We start from the raw sequence: 14,912 nt of genomic DNA, 5'->3' as shown, positions 1-14,912 counted from the left end.
CCGTCGTTCTGCTCTTTTTGGAAGCGCATACTTGTGCTTGTGGCGGCATCCACCTTCCGGGAGCGCGCAGGGGCACGCCACAAGCACGAGTATGTGCTTCCAAGAAGAGCAGACTGCGCGCGCACATACGCACCACTCTGAGGAGGGAATTGACTGAGTCATCTTGTAATTATTAACCCCTTCCCCGCTCATGACGGAACCACTCCGTCATGAGCCACGGTTGCGCTGTGCTCATGACGGAGTGGTTCCGTCATGCTGCGGCCGTTGGCGGGCGCTCTGCCCACGCGGCGCTAATTCCCCGCCTGTGCGGGCGATTAGCGCAGTGGGCGGAGACGTGACGGAACCACTCCGTCATGAGCACAGCTCAACCGTGACTCATGACAGAGTGGTTCCGTCACGAGCACAGCGGACCCGCAACTGCCCCCAAACCCCCCCTGCGCCGCGGCGGAATTTCTGCCGCGGCGAAGGGGTTAAACAGCACTGAGACAATAATATTGACGTTTATCATCCAACCAAGTGCATGATTTCACCGGGGTGGTACATTGAAGCACCGGGATAATTTCAGGTCTGAGACAAGCTGGCTGCTTTGATTGAAATTGGTGTGGGGGAATGTGCACTTCCGGTCTTTTGTGATGCTTAGTGGGTTAATGTGCAAGCTGCGGAAGTCCACGTGCAAACCAGGGGCAGGTTCTAAACCGTTAAACGTATGAACCTTCTATTATACTGAAATTAATACAATGAGTTCTGTTGAGTTGGGTAAGAACACCTGTTATTTAGAGAGCTGTGAAGTCTCGAGACGAGCTGCATGCGCACGAAAAATGCAAATGTGTCTTCCTGTTGCCTATCCACGTCCACAGGCTGAAACGCAGCCCTTTGACTTTTAATATTGATCCTTGATTTTTCGCAGTAGGTTACTCTAGTTTTACCTAAATCTCAAGAGCAAGAAAATGACGCCAGAAATAAAGCATAAAATGTGCCGAACATCACACATTGTCTCAGCTGCTTTTCCAGAATGAATTCAGGAGCAGCTAACAGTGACTAAAAGTTTGACTAAGATCACACATTGTGTCAAGTTGAAAAGCCAGATGTCCATCTCCTCTCATTAGCAATGACAATTTACTCATTTTATTTACATGTTTTACAAAGTACCGACATGCCACCTTACAGCCGCTTCAAAGCGCTTAAGTGGCATTTGTACTTCATTGGACCGACCGCCCATGTAGATCTCGTCTTATTGGCCCCTTCAAGTTGTGTTGCTGTGAAGAACTATTGACCCTGGGGTCCGAACCACAAGCTTAAAGTTTAGGAAGTCTCTTTAGAATTCAGAGTGAAAGCGTTGGCTTCTTGGACAATATGTGTAGACAATTGTGCTATAAAGTGAATTATTAGACCACATTTTAGAAACATTGGACACTATGTGTTCAAAGTTTTTCTCTCTTGCAGAGTCTAAGCTGTGCGAAGAGGCATGTGTTGCAGGGAAGAAAACAAACATGCAGTGCACCCAAGCAAGATTGCCTTTCGCAAATCTCTTTACCAGTTTCCTTATCACCACAGTGATTCCGCCGCATAGGGGTTGCACAGGGCGCACCACACTGGCGCCCCTCCACCTATGGAACAGATGCAGCACCAAGGAAAGGATTGCACGGCGTTTCTTGTGCGCAAATTCGAAACCTTTTCGAAGAGGTTAGCGCCTGTGGACATCTTAAGGATGCTAGGGGCCCTGGGCGAAACTTATTCTGGGGGCCCCTATTCAGGACAGCTTTGAATTTATGATCCAATGTCAGCTCTTTCATGCCGGCTTTGGCCAGGTCACTGACAGTGCCCAGGCGCACTCCTCCAAATTCTAAATGTGTTTACATCTAATATTAGGGAATAGTGACGCGTTTTCCATATTGTAACACAACAGCAGTTCAGGAATACTACTGCAAATAATGTCGTTGATACCCTCCCATTCCTCACATGTGAGTTCCTGTTTTGCTCAAAATAAACTTTTTTAATGGATGCTGCATGCAACATGAACACAACATTTCTCTGCAAAATGTGTGCAGTAGACCCTCATACATCACCCACATTCAAAATGCGTTTATGTAGCATATTTTTAATGTTAGTGCTCTGTCTGGGAAAGAGCAGCCCAGTGCTGCTGTTGACCAGATGGCCACACATAAAGGTCAGGACGGCCGCCTGCGGCTCCCGGGCCATGCTTTGAGTATCACTGCCCTAGATGCTTAGTTTTGAGTGACAGCGTGCTCTAAAAGTAGAAGATCATTCATTTACTCATTCATGAATGTATGTGTGGCGAAGTGAAGCACTTCACTCAAGTGATCAGCAACAGCTTTCAAAAGAACAAGCATTGGCATAGCCAATAGGTATCGCCTTTGGGACCTTATAAGTGTTGAGCCATGCAACAGTTGATGTTGTTGCACCAAGGATATTGTGCTGCATAACTAAATACTTATAAGGTCCCAAAAGCGAGACCTATTGGCTATGCCAATGCTTGTTTAAACAAGCAAACGCAGGGTTTCTGAAGGAGGTTGTGGTTTCTCTCACTGGTTGAACAGGTATGCAGAGGGGAGGCTCCACAGAAGAGACGGTTCTCCATTCCAGGGCCGCACATGTCTAGCCGGGGACATGGGTCCCCCCTTCATCCTCATCAGAAGCTGGAGTGCGGCAGGGACTGGGTGTGCTAGGACACATCTGTAGCCGTGAGATACATATTGTGACCGCGTGGCCTAATGGATAAGGCGTCTGACTTCGAATCAGAAGATTGAGGGTTCGAGTCCCTTCGTGGTCGAGTAGTTTTTGGGCAGAATCATATAGGCAATATTGTCCCTTATTTCATAAACTAGGTTCACTTTTCTTCAAACTAAAACACATATAATCGCAGACCTCGCGTTCACTCCCTGTGTGCAAGGGCGGGATGACTACGGAGGGAGTGTCTGGTCGGGGCAACTAGTGTACAATACCACCGCGTAGGGGCAGTTATTATTTCAGTGCACTCAGAGCACACGAGTTGTGCGCGCGCATCCTAACAGCTGGACATCAGATGCTAAATTAATTGACACGTTAAATTGACATCATAGCGTCTTCTCGGGATCTCTCGCTAGGGTGATGCGTGAACTGCAGTCAATTGGTAAAGGGAGATTTGTATCTTGAGACGTCACCACCACAGCAAGAACATTTCACCCCCGAAGACTTTCACAAAAGCATCGGAAGGAGGGAAGAAGAAGGAACGAAAGTTTTTTTTTTTTAATTTCAGATGGTCACACATGAAATGAAGATAGAAATGTGAAGGCAAAGGGCGCGGACAAAGCACCAGTCCTATCAGAGGCGCAACTAGACACAAATTTCGGGGGGGCTAAAATCAAATTTCGGGGAGGGGTAGGGGGGGCTAAAATCAAATTTCGAGGGGGGGCTGAATCTCTTTAAGCAATAGGCAGAGTGGAGCTTATTTCGGGGGGGGGGGGGGGGCTGAATCTTTAAGCAATAGGCAGAGTGGCGCTGCAGGGGCTCTTAGAAGGGGTGAAACAACAGCGAGGCCTCATTAACATGCAAATGGTCTTTTAGAGACCTGTGAAGTGCTCGGGCGCGGCTGTGTGCCTGCCCGGGAAGCTCTCTCTTCCCGGGCTGCCACACACGATGGGGGAGGGGCTGGGGGGAGGGGGGGGGGGCTGAAGCCCTTTGAGTCCAATGGGTGTTGCGCGCATGAGTCCTATATACATATAATGGGGCAGATTTATGTTTCCTGGCGCCTCCCTGCAAATCAGCAGGGATGCGCCAGGAAAGATGCATCACACAAGTTTACCCTTGCGCTACCACAGATGCGCCGCATTTACAATGCAGTGCATCGTGGCGCAAGGATAAACAGATGCGTGACGCATCTGATGGCGTAAGGGCGGCGCATTGCTGGAGTCGTGTCGCAAGCACGACGCAACTCCAGCAATGTTATGGGGCTGCCTATACCTTACATGCTGCGTCATGCCTTACGCCTGCGTCAAGCAGGCGCAAGGTTTTGACGCAGCAGCGTCGGAAAAGTGACTGAGTGAAATCTTGTAGATTTCCCTGCGTCACTTTTCCGAGGCTTTTTCCGCTGGAACGCACACCTTGCATACATTAAACCTGACACAGGTTTAATGTGGCGCAGGGCTTTACACCGTGACGCATCTCCATAGATGCGTCACGATGTAAATAGGGCGCAACGTGGCGCAGGGTTTACGCCGCCGCTGCGACACAAGTGACGCAACGGCGGCGTAAAAGTGGCGCAAGTCTAACATAAATCTGCCCCTATGAGTGCAGCAGTGCGGAGTGTAATGTGACATTTATTCATATTGTTGAGTCTGGGAGGAGCCGTAACCTGGAGGGGTTCATGACGGCCCTCCTCTCCCGCAACAATATTAATAATTACCGTATAATACTTTGCCCCTCGGCACATATGGATCGCAACAAGACATTTCTCATGTGTATCTGTTTATGAAATGTATTTAACTAAAATCAGGATGCAATGGGTTAAATGTCATAAAATCACAGTTAAGTGCGATCATGGCTCTCAGATGGGGTATTTCCATGTATAAAATAATTCTTCAGTACAATCTGTGAGGCAGTAGAAAGTGTTTTCCTCGTGTCGCTTTTACGGTCCTGCGGGAATAAACTTCAATGTGAAATGCAGTAGTAATTGAAATAAATTTGTATTTATTTTTACAATGGCTATGAGTAACGTGCTGTTGTACCACATTTATTTTCACTGTCATGGCATACATTATATTATTCCATACATTTTGACTTTAACTGGAAAGTTGTTGTGGTCTTGGCGGTGCTGATGCAGCGCACTGCACAGTGATCTCGGTGGAGGGTAGTGTGACATGCACTGCAGTACTGCACACTGACCATCACTGAAGCACTTCAGAGTGAATGACCCCACACTAACAGCATACATCAGCCTTGCACAAGGGGTGGCAGTGCCAACACAGTGGCATTCGTTGCTGCACTGTACTGAGAGAGCCTCCCTGCAGCACGGTTTAATGAGGCTGCACAGAGAGCCACCCCTCCCCCGCAGAATTGCACAGAATGACCATCAACGTGGAGCTGCACAACGTGACCCTTCCTGCGCACTGCACAAAGCGATCAGTCCTGAAACACTGCACAGTGTCACCAGTCTTACAGCACTGCACAAATGCATACAGTGACCAGCATTGCAGCATTACACAGGGAGATCACTCCTGCAGCACTGAACAGAGTAACCAGCCAGCATTGCACAGTCACCAGTCCTTCTGCACTGCACAGTGAGCAGTCTTAGAGCACTGCATACAGTGACTAGTCCAGCAGCACTACTAAGAGTGCCAGCCATGCAACATTGCACTGAGTGACGAGTGCTGCAGCATTGCACAGTGACAATTCCTGTAGCATTGCCCAGTGACCAGTCCTGCAGCACTGCACAGCAGCATTCTTACTGCACTGTATAGAATGACTAGCACTGCAGCATTGCACAGTGACCAGTCATGCAGCACTGTACATCAACATTCTTGTAGCAATGCACAGAAAGACTAGTGCTGCAGTGCTGCAAGGCCAATAAGTCCTGCAGCACTGCACAGCAGCATTCTTACTGCACTGTATAGAATGACTAGCACTGCAGCATTGCACAGTGAGAATTCTTGCAGCACTGCCCAGTGACCTGTCCTACAGCACTGCAAGGCAGCATTCTTGCAGCAAAGCATAGAGTGACTGGTGTTGCAGCACTGCACGGGGTGACCAGTCCTACAGCACTGCAAGGCAGCATTCTTGCAGCACAGCTCAGAGTGACTGGTGTTGCAGCACTGCACGGGGTAACCAGCCCTGCAGCACTGCAAGGCAGCATTCTTGCAGCAAAGCACAGAGTGACTGGTGTTGCAGCACTGCACGGGGTAACCAGCCCTGCAGCACTGCAAGGCAGCATTCTTGCAGCAAAGCACAGAGTGACTGGTGTTGCAGCACTGCACGGGGTAACCAGTCCTGCAGCACTGCAAGGCAGCATTCTTGCAGCACAGAGTGACTGGTGTTGCAGCACTGCATGGGGTGACCAGTCCTACAGCACTGCAAGGCAGCATTCTTGCAGCAAAGCACAGAGTGGCTGGTGTTGCAGCACTGCATGGGGTAACTAGCCCCGCAGCACTGCAAGGCAGCATTCTTGCAGCAAAGCACAGAGTGACTGGTGTTGCAGCACTGCACGGGGTGACCAGTCCTACAGCACTGCAAGGCAGCATTCTTGCAGCAAAGCACAGAGTGGCTTGTGTTGCAGCACTGCACGGGGTAACCAGCCCTGCAGCACTGCAAGGCAGCATTCTTGCAGCAAAGCACAGAGTGACTGGTGTTGCAGCACTGCATGGGGTGACCAGTCCTGCAGCACTGCAAGGCAGCATTCTTGCAGCAAAGCACAGAGTGACTGGTGTTGCAGCACTGCACGGGGTAACCAGCCCTGCAGCACTGCAAGGCAGCATTCTTGCAGCAAAGCACAGAGTGGCTGGTGTTGCAGCACTGCACGGGGTAACCAGCCCTGCAGCACTGCATAGAATGTTCAGGGGATTTTATTTGTCACCTTCCCATTGGCGGTGCATGAAGATGTGTTTTTTTAGTGTTTCAAAGTCTTACAAATCAGCCTGTGATAAAAGAAGCGCCCCCTATGTATAGAGAGAGGAGGAGTGGGAGACCCATTAACCTTGGAGGCCTGGGTAATTGTATATCAACGGGTGAACGTGCCTACAAGGGATTATTTCCTTTACTTAATCTAATGTTATTAAGCACACATCGATCGTTAGCTCTATACAGTAGCTTATATCAAGTTATTTCAGAAGCTTCATTTACTTATTTCAATATAAAGAAATGTGCCAAAAATTCTTTAAAACGAGTGTATGCTTTTTGAAACACAAATTTTTGTTGAAACCATATTGGAGGGTACAGAAGATTGTTACATATATGAACATACATCAACACATAGTGACTGAGATTCAAAAGTCATTTGTTATTGTAGGCATCTCATTAGCACTGACGTGGATACCTATTCCAAACAATATGTACAAATGGATATTGTTTAGAAGTGGAAGGTGCACCAGAAATGAAGTCAGAATCGTATGCTTTAGTCCATTGGTTTTCTTTAATAGTGAAAGGAGTAAAAATGGCCATCAGCCAACGCATTTCGTTCCTTTGACCAAAGGAACTTCATCAGGGCTGAAACAATCACACAAGACACAATATAAGTCATCACACATAAGAAACATAAAAGACATAGCAAAATTACATGTGTACATGTAGACATCTACAGTACATATACACTAAACCCAAAGAACTTTAAGATGACTCACATTAACCAATTACAATGAAAAACAATCAAGTAATAGGACAGCCCACACAACAATTATGTACATAATTATATAACATATTTACACATAAGATGCAATAGAAAATACGTATATTTTAACCACATGGGGAAAAATTGGGGCACCAAGTTAAAGCAAGCTCGGGTCAAATAGAAGTACGACCCTTCAAACACCATACTTGGAGCCCCAATTTTTCCCCATTAGTCACTCACTTTGACCCAGGCTCTCCATTGTTGCTTTGTACTGTTGGTTCTTGACTTCATTGAGCGCTTTTACTTGCTGCACGTTTTTCGTTTAAGAGATAGGTATAAATTGGAGACCCACCCCGAGGGATACACTTCTTATTGGTCCAAATTAATACTCATTCCAACTAGTTCCAAAGTTCTTTTGGTTTATTGTATATGTACTGTAGATGTCTACATGTCCACATGTAATTTTGTTATTTCTTTTATGTTTCTTATGTGTGATGACTTATATTGTATCTTGTGTGATTGTTTCAACCCTGATGAAGTTCCTTTGGTCAATGGAATGAAACGTGTTGGCTGATGGCTATTTTTACTCCTATCACTAATAAAGCGAACTAATGGACGAAAGCATACGATTCTGACTTGACTTCTGGTGCACCATCCACTTCTAAAGAATTTGCATAGTCTGGATACCAGCGGCGCTCAAAGGCGGCAAGTGCAGGAAGCAGATGCACAGGACTCTTAATTTGTATAGATAGGGATTGATGTGCTGAACCTCAGGTCAGCCATTGTCAAAAAAGAAAAATATATATATGATCAAGCTCCAAAGAGGAGCGAAACGCGTCATGAAGGACACTGGTCCTAGCACTCATCCATGCTGAAATAAACTGCACTGCATTACCCACTAATCCGGTGTGGGAGTCCGTAATTTTCTTCACTAAGGAGTTGGGAGGTCCGTGCCTGTGGTTTCCGCCCTTCAATTCGGCGGAACAGGACGTTCTCAGTGTATATATATATATGTGCATATCCACCACACCTTTAATTCTCGATTCCCTGCCACCGGAATCAGTAAGGAATGGACACCACTTTCTGCGTGCAAATTGTTTACTTTCGTGCTCCGGCCACCATTACGCGTTTCAGCCCCTTGAGGCCTTGGTCACATGACATACCCGTGATTCCACCACAATTTAAAGTGCACCAGTGCTTTGATAGGAACTGAAAACAGACTACACATTGGTTTGTTTCTCTGTGGTTTGTTTCCACAATTGATTAGCCTCATTTGTATGCATTTTCAGCTTTATCATATTGTGCAAAATTTCGCCATAATTTTATTTGTAAACATGACCCTAATTGGTCAAACATTATGTGCAACTCTACGCAACATATTATTTACAAATAAAAACATAACAGTTTAATACTGTGCAAATCTTACATATGAAATAAAACGTTGATGATGTCTGAGCTGATTTTTTGTCAGTAATACATAAGACAAGTTATTTTTACGGATTTTAGTGCATTTGTTTCAATTGTGCAAATTGCGCTAAAGTTTTCAAAATAAACATATGTAACTAACACATTTCAAATGTGCAAATTACGCATAAATTTCACATTCAATGTACATGGAAAAACTTCTTTTTGATTAATACCACTCCGGTTAAATCCAATATTTAATTGTTAATTATTTATCATGCGCCGTGTGTGTAATTCTAACTGTATTAAATACAACCTCAGGGATGTGGCTAATTCCCAAAACATCCTTTTGGAATATATGACTAACCTTTAATTCAGAATTGGGTCATAACACACACCGCTATGAATTCCTCCGGGGTTAACCCCTGTTTCTAAATGTACAACCTGTTTATTTAAAAGTCCCATCAATATTGTGTTAAAAAGAGCATGAATTTAATTGATCCTTATAAACTATAAAGTGCCCAATGTGTTAGATAAGTGTATATTCCGCATACCTTGGAAGGACTATGGGAACCTCCCGGTAGCTAGAATAAAGTGGAAAAACCAATTAGAAGTAAAAAGGAAGCTGCGGGTGGAGGACAAAGTAGAAATAATACATTATTTACAGGGTCTCTTTTAGTTACATCGGTTGAATATTTTCTTAAAGCTATAATCACTAATCAGTCAGATCTCTCTTGTGTTGGAAGCTGAACTCGGACAAGACAGAGTTCTCATTCTCGGATCCACCCCCTCGGCCTGGGACGACTCCTGGTGGCCGATCGCACTGGGAACAGCTCCAACACCCACCGACCACGCACTTATCCTAGGGGGTCATCCTCGACTCCACCCTCTCCATGACAAAGCAGGTCAACTCCGTCTCTTCCTCCTGCTTCAACACCCTCCGCATGCTCTGCAAGATGTACAAGTGGATCCCCACCGAAACGATATGAACGGTCACCCAGGCCCTCGTCGGCAGCAGGTTGGACTACGGAAACGCCCTCTACGCAGGAGCCTTGGCCAAACTCCTGAAATGACTTCAACGCATTCAGAACGCCTCGGCTCCCCTGATCCTCGACATCCCTCGCCACTGCCACATCACACCCCACCTGAGAGACCTGCACTGGCTCCCCGTCAACAAGAGGATAACCTTCAAGCTTCTCACCCATGCACACAGGGCACTCCACAACACCGGACCAGCGTACCTCAACAGACGACTCGGCTTCTACACCCTCACCCGCCAGCTTCACTCCGCCGACCTCGACCTTGCTACAGTCCCCCGCATGCAAAGAGCGACCTCCGGCGGCAGATCGTTCTCCCACCTCGCCGCCAAGACCTGGAACACCCTCTCCATCCACCTATGGCAGACCCAAGACCTGCTGACCTTCAGAAGACTCCTCAACACCTGGCTCTTCGAGCAGTAGCAGCATTCCCCCCCCCCCCCCGCAGCATTCCCCACCCCCCAGCGCCTTGAGACCCTCACGGGTAAGTACTGCGCTTAACAAATGCTATGATTGATTGATTGATGCCCTACACAATACCATATCAGCACAGCCCTTAATGTCTATAACCAAGTGTGCAGATCCTCTGTGGTGTTTAAGCCATTCAGACTTTTACTTTCTAATTCCAGAATATATTTAGTTTCCAGACGTCGCAAAATGGCTTCCCTGTTTCCACCCCGTCTTAATGGCGGTATGGCATCTACCACAAAGTACTTCAACGCATTAAGATTATTAGCATGTACCTCTTTAAAATGGCGTGCCACAGGGTAGTTGGGGTCAGAGTTAGTAATTGCCCGCATGTGCTGGAGCACTCGTTTGTGGACCTGCAGTTTTGTACTGCCTATGTACTGTAGTCCAAACGAGCACACCAGCACATATATGGCAAATTCAGTTTTGCAAGTTAACCATGTGTCTATGGTACAAGGCTGTGTTTTGAAAGGTGAAATGAAGTTGGTTTTATTAATTCCATGCTGGCATGCTCTACAATTAGAGCATTTGACAAATCCACGGCGATTGGATAACCAATTGCCAGAGGGTTTGATTTCAGGGCTATTGCTGACTACCCGACCTCTGGTACTGGGTGCTCTTCTATAGGTAACGGTGGGTGTATGTGCTATATTCTTACCCAAAATGGGGTCATTGACAATCAAGTGCTAATTCTTGTTAAGAATTATAAGCAGACTATCTTTTTGTCTATTGTAAGGCAAGATAAGTCTTGGATTCAGGCTAGTTTGTTCTGCCCTATCTTTGCTTACAATTTTGTTTCGTGGTGGTTTCTCTAATAAATCCTGTCGTGACAACTGTCTAGTGCGTTTGATTGCCTCATTTATTAGGTCGCTTGTGTAGCCCCTTTCTAAAAATCTATTTCTACACTCCTGTTGTGCTTTTACCAGGTCCTCCTCCCTACTGCAAATTCTGCGAATTCGTAGCATCTCCCCGTAGGGGATGCTACAGATGGTATGCTTGGGGTGGAAGCTGGTAGAATGGAGTATAGTGCTGCCAGCTGTTGGCTTACGGTGGAGCCTTGTTTCTAGTCTCCCGTTAGCAACAAATATTTCAACATCAGGAAAAGTAATCGAGCAATTACTGATGTCATGAGTGAAATGTAAGTTAAATTCATTGATGTTGAGTTCTGCAATAAACTTTTCTGCACTGGATTTATCCCCACGCCAGACCACAAAAAGGTAGTCTATGTATCGGACCCACTTCACTATGCTGCGTTATGTATATATTTGTTTAGATGCTGGCGGGGGTGACACTCCTCCATTATAGTGGAGGAGCCGCCGCTGGTGCAGGGGCGGCTGCTCGGGATCCGAATGATAGGGTGGGGGGAGGTGATACAAAATGAAGCACAGACAAAACCATAAATAAAAATATAAAACTGACTTACCTGATGCTGTATCCGCTCCATCTTGTCCTCTCCCGATCCTCGACGGGTGCACACTGCGCTGGCTCCCAGCAATTCAATTCCCAGCATGACAGCGGTGCTGGGAGTGGTCTGAGTGGCCTGGTTTGCCGCTCAGACAGTGCCTGGCAGCCTGTGGCTTTTCTCCACCCGCTGTACAACACAGCTGGGTGGAGAAATGCTAAGTGCGCATGACGGTTTGGCCGTCCTAAGACGACCAGCCAAACTGTCATGCGCACTTAGATGCGACCATCCCCCCTCCTCCCCACTGTTGTCGTGCATTGCATGGCCACACCGTGCCCTATGACGCGGCTCGCTGGCAGCCTGCAGGATGTAAGAAGAAAAGTAAAATGATGATAAAATTGGTTTATCATCATTTTATTTTTAATTTGCTTAATTTTCGCTTGCGAGAAAGTGTCACTCATAGCCATTGAATGTCACTCATAATCACACCGAAACTATGAAAATGTCACACATAAGCAATATGAAACCTTGGCAGCTGTGTCTACGTAACCCTGGACGCGTCACAAGCACCCCCTGGGCCGGGTTAGGAAAAGAGGATGAATTAAAGGGACATGGCCACTCTCATCACTGGTACCCGAGTGAGAGTGTCTTTTGTTCCTTCTGTGGCCCTGCCCGCATGGTGGTCCCCAGACCAGGCCACTGCAGGATAGAGGGCAGTGTCAGCTTCACTAGAATGGAGCCATCTCTCCAACTCTGTCCAGTGGTTCTTACTTCTTGCTCATAAATGTAGAAATACAATGTAAAGCTGCAATTTACACAATGATGCTTCTGTCTTATTGACAAACATTTTCTGAAGTCACTCACTGACTCGAGCTAATGCAATGTAGGTGGACACCCAGGGAAATAAAGCTAGATAAAATGCACACTGGTGTGAAAATTGGAAAACTGCACTGCATAGTGATTGACGATTTACTCACTCAGAGGTCAGACAATGTATCTGTAAACCAGCTGTACAAAGAATGCGTGCTCCCGGCGACAAACATCAAGCACGATTATTTGATCAACATTCGTAAACATAAAGAAATTAAACTGTTTAGCTGCGCCGTTTCACTCTGAGAGTGGAAGTTATAGGTTATGTGACAAACAGATGTGACTTCCCCAACGAATAGTTTCTTGGCAGGTTCAAGTTCGAAGGCTTCCTGTCTGAATGACGCACCTTCTCAGCAGGGATTTTATCATTGCCTTTGTATAAGTGACATCCTCTGTCCTCTAATGCCATATGGTGTCACGGAAAGTAGGAGTACAATAAATGAGTAATTATCACAATTGTATTAAACAAAAACAGCAACAATAAAGGGCATGAAAAAATTATCTTCCCATACCGGGAGTCGAACCCGGGCCGCCTGGGTGAAAACCAGGAATCCTAACCGCTAGACCATATGGGAGTGCGCAAGTGTAACGCGCCGCTCAGCATATCTGACATGTGCCCTCACTGTACGTGTGTCAGAACTGTTCTCTCTTTGGTGACTGCCAGGGCTCAAGTACTGAGGAAGAATAGTCTATACATATGTGCCATCCTTGTCCCAAATATGACCATCATCGTCCTCGTCGCCAACTATGAACATTGCATCACGAACCACAACTATCTAGTGCACGAGTACAACAGGCGAGAAAACGATGTCACGTAGAACGAAACCATGGAGTGAGTAAAAACGGACAGAAACAAAGATAGGAACATGACTCCGATATGTGTTAAAAAAACCAAAGGAAAGCGAAGCAGAATTCCTGAGCGGAGGAGTTGGCCCAGTTTTGTGCACAGGGGAAACAGCACCACTGTGACGAGACTGCGCCGGTTAATTATACTAACGAGGAAGGAAACAACGAGCAGGAAAAAGAGAGAAAACAGAGAGAAAGAACTTCAAAGAGTGAGAGCATCAGAAAGCGAGAGAGAGGAAAAAAACTACAACAACCTTGAATGAAACATGAACACTGATGGAAGGGTGGGGGGCAAATACCCCGTTCTCTTTCGACCTCGTGTGACTCTCTCAACACAATGTTGAATTTGTTACATATCACAGCGTCCGAATAACACGCGTCACGTGCAGCGAGGGCGCGGTTTCACACACCCACACCAGTACTGTTTAGAGCATTTTTTAAAGCACAATTTAGCATTAAAGGAGGATTAACAGGACAAATGAACAAGTATTCAACACCCCTCTGTGCCATCCGCTGGACCCAATACCCTTCAGAGGTTGTAGGTGTGGGAAGAACCTGTAGACCAGACATCATCAGCGTGACCGCGTGGCCTAATGGATAAGGCATCTGACTTCGAATCAGAAGATTGAGGGTTCGAGTCCCTTCGTGGTCGGAAAGTTTTGAGCAGAAAATGTGCCTTTTAATTGATCATCTATAGGCAATATTGTGCCGTATTTCATAAACTAGGAAAGTGAAAGCCTTTCTTCAAACTAAAACATATATAACCGCAGACCTCGCGTCGCGCAATGAACAGACCACACCGTGTCTTTAGCGTAAAAGGCCATTTATTAGGACCAGGCTGCACAACATTAACAATACCAAAACATTATATGAATAAACTTTCCCCCAACACTCTACCATCCTTCACTCCTTTCACCCACTCCACACTCCCCTTTTGTACCACTCCATGCCCCTTCCGTTCCTCACCATTCCACAAACCTCCTTGCATCCTCCCGGCTCTCCTCGGCCATTTCACTCACGCCTCCAATACCCCCACCTCGTTCACTCTTCCCCCCCCGAGGGATGGGTGTGCCCGCTAATGACTCCCCCCACCCCTCCAAAGTACCGCCAACCAGGTAGCCCCCTGTAGGGCGGGTACCTGCCCAACCCCCTAGGCCAGGACCCCTCACACATCCCTGCGACACCAGATTGCCTCATTCCAGAGCTTGCTGACCACATCCCTCATTTCCATCATATAATAGGCGTTCCCCAATCGAGACAGATGCACCCCGTCATCCCTAAATAGCAGTGGTTCCTCCAGTCGTAGTCCCGGGTGACTGATCACCTTGATGTCCTTCTCCCCGCAAAAAACGTGCATTGCTCTGTTCAATTTTCGACGCGCTTTCTCAATTGCCCCATGCTTAACAGCTCCCCTCCAGATCTTCCTCGGAACAAACTCTGTCCATGCAATGCAAGCCCCCGCCAGTCTGTGCTTAAGTACTTCCAAGTCTCTCTGCATCAGCTGTAAGAGCGCCAAACCCGACAGCCGAACCAAGTCATTTTCCCCCAAGTGTATAATCAACAGATCCGG

The 14,912-nt window shown here is 46.7% G+C and overlaps 3 non-coding genes across 3 annotated transcripts; 2 read left to right on the top strand and 1 right to left on the bottom strand.

The window, feature by feature from the left end:
• Positions 1-2,718: 2,718 nt before the first annotated feature.
• Positions 2,719-2,791, top strand: TRNAR-UCG (transfer RNA arginine (anticodon UCG)). Its single transcript has one exon. It is a non-coding gene; the product is annotated as a tRNA-Arg (tRNA).
• A 10,208-nt stretch (positions 2,792-12,999) lies between these two features.
• TRNAE-UUC (transfer RNA glutamic acid (anticodon UUC)) lies at positions 13,000-13,071 on the bottom strand. The gene has a single exon. It is a non-coding gene; the product is annotated as a tRNA-Glu (tRNA).
• An 850-nt stretch (positions 13,072-13,921) lies between these two features.
• On the top strand, positions 13,922-13,994 carry TRNAR-UCG (transfer RNA arginine (anticodon UCG)). Its single transcript has one exon. It is a non-coding gene; the product is annotated as a tRNA-Arg (tRNA).
• The last annotated feature ends 918 nt before the right edge of the window (positions 13,995-14,912 follow it).

The sequence above is a fragment of the Triturus cristatus genome, chromosome 4_1 (assembly GCF_964204655.1).
Source record: "Triturus cristatus chromosome 4_1, aTriCri1.1, whole genome shotgun sequence".
Lineage (NCBI taxonomy): Eukaryota > Metazoa > Chordata > Amphibia > Caudata > Salamandridae > Triturus > Triturus cristatus.
The sequence above is the reverse complement of the archived record's forward strand: the minus strand, read 5'-3'. Positions and strand labels throughout refer to the sequence as shown.